The following is an 8,167-nucleotide window of genomic DNA, read 5'->3' as shown; positions in this document are numbered from 1 at the left end:
AAAAAGATGATGTATTTATTTTTAATTGACAGGAACCAGGAATTATAAAATAATTTCTCATGGTAACATTAGAAGTTGTATTTAAGGAATTAATTAGGCAACTTAGGTATCAAAATAAACTTATTTACATTTAATAAATAGCAAAATTGGAAACAAATTAACTAAAAATTAAATATAGCCTCAAGATTTCAAAGATGATGGAATAAAAGGTAAAATAGAAAGATTTTTTATTTTCAAAAATTAAGATAAAAACATACAAACCTTTTTATACTATTAAAATGAATTAATATTTTATGAAAATCAAGTCAAATAATTCGTGATTAATTATATTAATATGGAAGGACACAATAACAGTCATTTATGCTTGTTTGTAATTTTGTTCTGTTATTTTCTTATTTTTGTTACTTGTAAACACGCAGCATTTTGGGACTTGGAAAACTCAACAAAACGGTGTGTTATGGTTGGGGTCTGAGTCGTGTCTAAACTACGCGTTTTGAGTGCTATATTGTTTAATGAAACGATGCGTATGGAATGGCACAACTGTCATAACGGCTTGCCAAATCGTTTCCCATAACCGTTGCTTCTTTCCCTCTTAAGCATGGTTTGAGGGGAGAAACTGTTATGAATTTACAACACAAAAATTTTACTTCTCTCTTGCCCTTCTCTTGATCTTCCTCCTCTCTTCCTTATTCTCAATATTATTTCTTTGCTTGTTATTTTCTCGTTTCAAACGTATCAGACCTTTTCGATCCTCCATGGTCGGTGAAGAAATGACAACCTAACTTCAGGAGGAGTTGGGTCATCTGCAACAGGAGGTGACTCAAGTTGCAAGTGGAGATTTCTCGATGGGACACTAAGCTCAACTCTCGTTTGAAAGAGGTCCGAGATGAGTCCAGAGGGGAGATCAAGGTTGAACTACAAACGTTATTTGAGCAGTATCTGGGACGCCAACCTTCAGTGCTTGTCACTAGTTCTTCTCAATACAAGAGGAAAGGAATACTGGGAGGTCCTCCACCGGGTTTCCCTCCAAAGGAAGCCTTGGTTGTTTCTCCTATGGTAGATCTAAGGTACATGATAACACCATCATGAGTTGGCAATGTGGAAACACCAATGAGACCCTTCAAACTGGAATGTCCAAGATTCGATGAAGTGGATTTCAAAGGCTGATTGCCCAAATTGGAGCAATATTTTAAAGATGATGGAGTCAGTGACAGTGCTAAAGTGAGGATAGTCATGTTGCATTTGGAAGGGAAGACTCTTGATTGGCACCACTTCTTTGCTCAGAGACAAGGCGGGCTGCGTTTGCTTACTTGGGACAACTACGTTCAAGGATTGAAGGAGAGGTTTGGGTCCAGCACCTTCCTTGACCCCCTGGTACACAGTTGGTCACTACCATGATATCTTTGTAAGTTTACTCAACCAGCTACAGCTACCCTAGAGCAATGCTTGGAGTATATTTACTAGCAATTTAAAGGTAGAAATTGGGTAGTATTTGCAATTATTCAAACCCAAAACCTCAGTTGAAGGATTTTTTTTTATTGCTCGCTAAGTTGAGAGCATTTTGATGAATAACCAGAAGAAAAATCCTCATGTAGGGAGTGGAGGGTACCCCAAGTTACCTACCCTGTTCCTTACCCCAAAAGCCATCACCACAACAAACCACCCACTAGTCAAAAGAGGCCTACTAAATCTCTCTCCCACAATGACATGGAAAAAAGGAGGAGAAAGGGCTTGTATTGTTGTGTGCTACCAAGTATACGAGGCAACACAAGCTGTACTCCAAGCAAAGTAAGTGCAGTTTTGGCACTTCAAAGGTTGAGTACTTAAATCATGTTATTTCCAAAAGAGTTGTAGCAATGGATAGAACCAAGGCTGACAATGTTCTTTAATGGCCAATTCCAGTTTCAATGAAGGAACTAAGGGGTTTCTTGGGCCTTTCTAGCTATTATCACAGATTCATTAAACATTATGGGACTATAGCCAAACCTCTGACTCAACTGTTGAAGAAGAAAGTACCTTGGGAATGGTTTGCCTTGGCTAATGAATCTTTTCAACAGCTTAAGCAAGTTATTTGTGCAGCACTTGTTCTAGCCTTGCCAGACTTCACTTCTAAATTTTGTGTTGATGCTAATGCATATGGACAAGGTGTGGGAGCCATGTTGCATCAGAAGGGAGGCCTTTGGCCTTTTTTAACAAAGCCCTTGGAGCCAAACACCAAGCCCTCTATATCTTTACAAGGAGATGTTGGTTTTCCTTTTGGCAGTAGTTGGAAGACGGTCCCAAATTTGTACTGATCACCAAAGCCTTCGGTTTTTGGCCGACCAACAAGCTATAACCGCTTTCCAACAGAAATGGTAGCCAAAATATTGGGGTACAACTATGTGGCAATTTACAAGAAAGGGTCCCAAAATGTGGTGGTTGTGCTTTGCCTAAATGGCCTTATGGATAGGAGGCTCAATTGTTACAATACACTAGGAGCACACTCATCTCCGATCTATGAAATAAGGCTCGAGATTCTTTGTTGTTGGACCCTAAACTCGACAAACTATGCCTTGACATTCAAGTGCAACCATCCTTACATCCCAAATATTCTTAGGATGGCAAAGAGCTGAGAAGAAAGGGGACACTGGTGATTGGAGATCATGGCAACTTGAGGAAAAAACTCTTTTAACATTTCCATGAGGGCGTCATTGGGGTTCACTCGAAGGTGCACGCTACTCGACATCATTTGGCTAGCCTTGTGTATTGGAAAAGGTTGACCAAGGATGTCAAGCAATGGGTGAGGGAGTGTCTGAGTTGTCAGAAGTGTAAATATGATCAAGCTGCTTATCTTGGTCTTTTACATCCCCTACCAATACCACAAAGGTCATGGACATCAATCAGCATGGATTTCATAGAGGGAACCACCTCTGGCAATAATTATTCAAAAAGCTTGGTACAAAACTGAATCTGTCCACAACCTATCATCCCAAGTCCGATGGCCAAACTGAGGTCCTAAATCGATGCTTGGAGAGTTATTTGTGATGTATGATAGGGGAAATGCCTGGAGAATGGGCATTGTGGCTGCCTCTGGCCAAATGGTGGATACCACCTTCCATACCTCCATTCAAACCTCTTCTCCCAAGATCGAATGAAGCAATTGACAGATCGAAAACGAAGTGATAGGTCCTTCAAGGTGATGGATTATGTCTACTTGAAGCTCCAACCATATAGACAGACTAAGGATAGTTCTCAATCAAAAACTCTCCCCTAAATTCTTTGGGTCTTGCTTGAAGCCAAGGTTGGCAAGACAGCATATCGCTTGCAGCTACCACCAAGGTCTTGGATCCACCCCACGTATCATATTTCTCAGCTTGAGAAACACATTGGGAAGGCCCCAGTTCAATCTCATTTACCACTGGTGGGCACAGATGGGGCCATCATCAAGGAGCCTGTCCAGGTGTTGGATAGAAGGATGGTGAAGAAAGGCAACCGTGCTGTCACAAAGGTCTTAGTAAAGTGGGCTATCACTTTCCCTGAAGACTCCACTTAGGAGAATCTACAACACCTTCAGCAAAGTTTTCCTTCATTTGATCATTTTCGAGAGGGTGTAATTGTTATGGACAGTTTTTGTATTTCTATTACTGTTTGAATTTCTGTTTTGACCGTTGTTTCTTTTATTAGTTAGGGTAGTTAAGTGAGTTTCGACTTAGTAAACGGGACGTTTTGGACTATTATTGATACCATGCGTTTTAACACCGTGACAGCTGTGTGCTGTGGCTGTAACGGTCATAGGAGCTGTTAGTTACTCCCTTTCATGCTGAATGAGGGAGGAAATGGAGGTTATGCGTGGTTTGCGCAAAAATCAAATTCTGTTTTCTTCTTTTCTCTCTGTTATCCTCTCCTCTTCTTGGAAGCTCATAACAAAATCCATTCATTCATGAGATTCCTTTGTTTGTTTGTTTGTTTGAATCTCTATGTCATTTTGGACCAAATAATTGCTGGTTTATCAATGAATGTTATTCAAATTGTTCCTCATTTTTTTCAAAATCTGCAAAATAAAAATATAATTTGAAATGTAAAAAGAAATTTTTTTAAATAATACATTTTAAAAGGAATTTTATTTCTGAAAAATACGTTTTTAATGAATTTATAAATACTTTATAATTTTAAATTTTATTCATAGGAAGAAGAGTTTGAAGTAAAATTTAAAAGAGATCTGATTTTTTATGAAAAAAAAAAGGAGAAAAAGATAGAATTGCTCCGAAGGACATCAAGTAGCGGCCCCTGATTGGGCAACATGCCATATCAGGAGAAAATCTAACGCCGTTATGGTCAAGTACAAGAATGGTTAACGGAAACAAAGTACAAGTACCAAACTGGAAAAATTAAATGTATAGATACTACATTGACAAATTTATTGAAGTACATGGGTAAATCTTGCCATTATCCCATTGATAATGAGCTTCATTCCCTGCATTTAAGGCATCTCATCGGAAATTTTTATATTAAAATTTATGCATATAATAGTATAACTAAAAAGATGCAGCAATGTAACAATATGATCAAAAGCAAAGTAACTCGTATAATTAAATCAGGGCAGGGCAAGATTCATATGGAAGCGCACAAACACAAAAAGGCAGCATTAGTGAAGCGATATGGAGGACTGGGATTCAAATGATTACCTATTTCTTAAGCAGTGTGAACTTAGGAAAGAACATGCGACGCATCTGCCATTCAATTATTACTAAACAGCGTGGTCCACTGTATCAATAGCAAGGAGCACATAGAGTAATGCCATTTCATTCTTCTTTACTTATTTACAAATTGATAGAGTGCTATGACTAAATTCAAACTCAAGTATAAAAAACAAGTACCAAAGAAAAGAAAAAGCTAACCTTTGAGGAAGAACCAACGCCCATAGATATTACCTAATTCAAAATCCTGGACACTAAAATTCTCTCCAGGACCTCTAAATGCAAACCTTTTAGATCTCTGAACATAGTTAGAAGCACCACAACTAAAAGAACTATCTATGTTATCATCATCGTCCCCTGAATCCTAGATATTTGTTAACCGGTTTTAACGGTAGAGATGAAAGTTTTGGAAGTTCGAATCAGACTGACGTGCAAAAGGAAAAAAAATCTTCAAAGCTTTGCTCAGATACTATCCAGCAATTAAGCTGTCATCATTTCCCAATTTCCATCAATTTCTCAAAACAAAATGCTTTTTTCTATCAAGGAACACTTCTTGGAAGCCAAAACCATCAAAGATGAAATAACTAAAAATGTCCAAATCAGAAACACAAAAAATCTTAGGATAAAAAAAAAGACAAAGAATGAAGCGATTAATTGCTCTCAGTTGAAAGGCCAATGTTTTCCACATCAGAGATCAAAAAAAGCAAGGGTTTTTCTTCTTCTCTAAAATTTAAGACCAACAAAAAAAACCAATAACTTCCAAGTGTTTGACAAAAAGCTTTCTTCCATAATCCAAAAGAAAAGTATATGTAACAAAAGGAACATTAACCTCAACCCTTAGAAAACAGAATCATGAAGCCACAATCAAACACAAAAAGCTTAGCAATTCGCCTTAAACCATAGAGAAAAAGGCTTCGAAAAACCCAAACTCCAAGATCTCTATTTTCAGTGTGGTTAAAGCAAATCAATCATCATTGAGCAAAAATAAATAAATTTTAAAACTGTGGAACTTACGAGAAAATGCGAGAATCCATAGATCGGAAACTGCATGTCCAGAAGTACCTTCGATATTGCATCTTTTCGTATCCTACCTTGTGTTATTGTTTTATATATTAACACCGAGGATCATAGAGAGATGCTATTGAGAAAGTGAAGAAATTTGAGAGATCAATTGGGTTTTAGAATTAGAAAAAGGCGGGGATTTTGATAGGATTCGGCTGCTTGAGATTTGATTGTTGGGGTGATTCTATATAATGTGGGCGAAGTTAGGGTTTCGGGAAACGTGGATGAAAATTGTCGATGTTAATAAAGATGCCCATAGGGTCGACCCGGGTGCAATTCCAATTTTTAGGGCAAATTCACCAATGTTACTAAACTATTAGTAAGTTTACGTTTTGGTCACTCAACTTTAAAAAGTTACAAAATGGTCACTAAATTATTTGAAGTTTTCATTTAAGCCACTAAACTATTCAAAATTTTTCATTTAAATCGCTATATTGTTCTTCACTTTTTAAAGTTAGGCTAACAAGCTTTAAGCGATGATTTAATAATCGGTACGATGGATCAATACACATAAACAAGTAAAAGAACATACCTTAGATCTAAGTCAACCTAACAGCCAGTGTCAGAGATTGGAGAAAAAAATTGTTTGAATTTTGATTTGCAAATTCATGACTTTTAAATTTGTTTCCTGAAAAAAAAATTGAACTATGAGAGATAAGGAGAAAGTGAGCTTTCAATTGGTGCATTCAATGTAAAAAGAGAAGGTCATACAACAACTTTAACAACCTAGTGATATAATGGAAACTTTCAAATAATTCAGTGACCAATTTATATCTTTTTGAAGTTGAGTGGTTAAAACATAAACTTATTAATAATTTAAGGGTAAATTCCACCAACAGTCACTCAACTTTAGGGTAGCTAACAAAATAGTCACCTAGGTTTCATTTCAATCACCCAACTTTTGAAAAATAACAAAACAGTCACTAATGTTATAAAAAAGTGACAAAACAGTCACTGACTAACAGTTTCTGTTAGTGTCTTAACAGAACCGCTGATGTGGCAAGTTAACTAACTGATGTGGCCAATTAACTTGCCATGTTGGATGAAGAAATTGAAAAAAAACCCTAAAAAAAACTTTAACAGAGAAAAAGAAAAAGAAGAAGAAGAAGAAGAAGCAGCAGCAGCAGCAGAAGAAAAAGAATAGACTGTAAAAAAAAAACTGTATTGCTCTCTCCTATCACTTTTCCCCTCTTCCCATCCCTTCACTTTTCCACCCAACTAATCATACCGTTAAAGTGGATATCTCAGATGATGAATGTTTCTTACTTGGTAGCTTCTTAACAGTAATAAAATTCCATCTCTTATCACCATAGTATTGCTCTGCCACAACTTCAACCGAAGTTCCCAAGTCCTTTAATGCAAATATATATAACCCAGGAGGGAATGACAAAGGGTCAGCCAAGCCAGTATGGCTCTCTTTAGGGGCAGTATAAATTATATGCTCATTGATGGCAATAAGTGTGCCCAAAGTTGCAGTTACTGCATAAGTGTACCAAATTGTTCAGTACAGGAAAAACTACAGACAACGAAAAAGAAGATACAACTTGAGGAAATTTTTTTATCTTCTTTACTTAGATATGCAGACACGAAGGAAGAAGGGGATGGAGATGCCACATTTAAATATTTAATTGGATCCTAATTCCTAATAAAAATATACTCAAAACACTACAATTAAAGTGTTGTATGCTAATGCATCTCTTTCTCAGCTTCAGAAGCAATCAATTAGATGATTAGTTTAAATCAAGTAGGGGGAAGAGGTAGGGGAACTCTTTATCAGTTTCTAGCTATACATAAGTATCCAATGTTAACAAAGTTTCACAACAACCTGCTTCTGGACCTATCTCTGAATTAGAGAACCTTTCAGGAAGCAGTCATGTCAATCCTTGTAGGACAAACTTCAATAACAGCATAAGATACCAATACTCAAAATTCAGAACACAGTCTAAAGTCTTTCACAAAACCTTGCTTGCATTACAAGCTCAAGCATAAAAATCCATAGTCCATAGATACCAAAAGCTTGGGAGATATATTATCCACAATGGTATCAAATATTAAATCTACCAGAGCTTTTAACTGGAAAATTGCAAATTTGCAGAGATAATCATGGCATACAATTACGCTCCATTTAATGAGAGCTTTCTGATCCAGTATCTCAAATAATACATGTAAAAGGAAATTTCTTTGTTATTTTCATTTAATTTTGCGTTGCAAATTGATGTTCCTTCTTCTTCTTCTTTTTCTTTTTCTCTGTTAAAAGGTTTTTTTAAGGTTTTTTTTTCAATTTCTTCATCCAAAGTAGCAAATTAACTGGCCACATCAACTAGTTAACTGGCCACATCAGCTAGTTAACTTGCCACATCAGTGGTTCTGTTAAGACACTAACAGAAACTGTTAGTCAGTGACTGGTTTGTTATTTTTCAAAAGTTGGG

At 36.6% G+C, this 8,167-nt stretch overlaps 1 long non-coding RNA gene and 1 other non-coding gene across 2 annotated transcripts; both read right to left on the bottom strand.

The window, feature by feature from the left end:
* Positions 1-4,237: 4,237 nt before the first annotated feature.
* LOC107935494 (uncharacterized) lies at positions 4,238-5,946 on the bottom strand. The gene is made up of 2 exons (XR_001694215.2): positions 5,691-5,946; positions 4,238-5,260 (listed from the first exon to the last, which is right to left on the bottom strand). It is a non-coding gene; the product is annotated as an uncharacterized lncRNA (long non-coding RNA).
* On the bottom strand, positions 5,089-5,179 carry LOC121211601 (small nucleolar RNA Z122). Its single transcript, XR_005906820.1, has one exon. It is a non-coding gene; the product is annotated as a small nucleolar RNA Z122 (small nucleolar RNA).
* Positions 5,947-8,167: the final 2,221 nt, after the last annotated feature.

Source organism: Gossypium hirsutum, chromosome A12 (assembly GCF_007990345.1).
Source record: "Gossypium hirsutum isolate 1008001.06 chromosome A12, Gossypium_hirsutum_v2.1, whole genome shotgun sequence".
Classification (NCBI taxonomy): Eukaryota; Viridiplantae; Streptophyta; class Magnoliopsida; order Malvales; family Malvaceae; genus Gossypium; species Gossypium hirsutum.
This window is presented reverse-complemented; position numbering and strand designations above follow the sequence as displayed.